Consider the following 430-nt stretch of genomic DNA (forward strand, 5'->3'; position numbering starts at 1 on the left):
AAGCGGGACCCCGCGGCACTCAGACAAAATTGACAGCCGTGGGCGCTGCGTCTCTCGTTAGGACGAGAATACCTCATTTGAAAAGTGCGAAATTTCCTCTATCGAAAATGTTAGTATTCTGAGCACGTTTTCAGAGCGAGGCGGAAAAAAAACTGTTTTCACCAATAGATAATATGCAGGCCAAGACCAATACATTTACTTTGCTCACATCTTGTTTTTATTAGATGTCGTAAAATACCAACGAGTCTTCGGCAGTTCACAACTCGGGTGCCTTAGCATGGTTAAGTCGTCCAGGAACACGGATCGCGTGCATTCCATTAAGGTAATGCACAGTACTCACCTAATGGCCAACCACCACTCGGGCGCGTTGTCGTTGGTGTTCGTGCGTGCGTCGGCCTATGTCTATATGGTCGAATTTCGTGACGGAGAA

The sequence above is a fragment of the Frankliniella occidentalis genome, unplaced genomic scaffold, assembly GCF_000697945.3.
Source record: "Frankliniella occidentalis isolate FOCC.00 unplaced genomic scaffold, Focc_3.1 Scaffold31, whole genome shotgun sequence".
In the NCBI taxonomy this organism is placed as follows: Eukaryota; Metazoa; Arthropoda; class Insecta; order Thysanoptera; family Thripidae; genus Frankliniella; species Frankliniella occidentalis.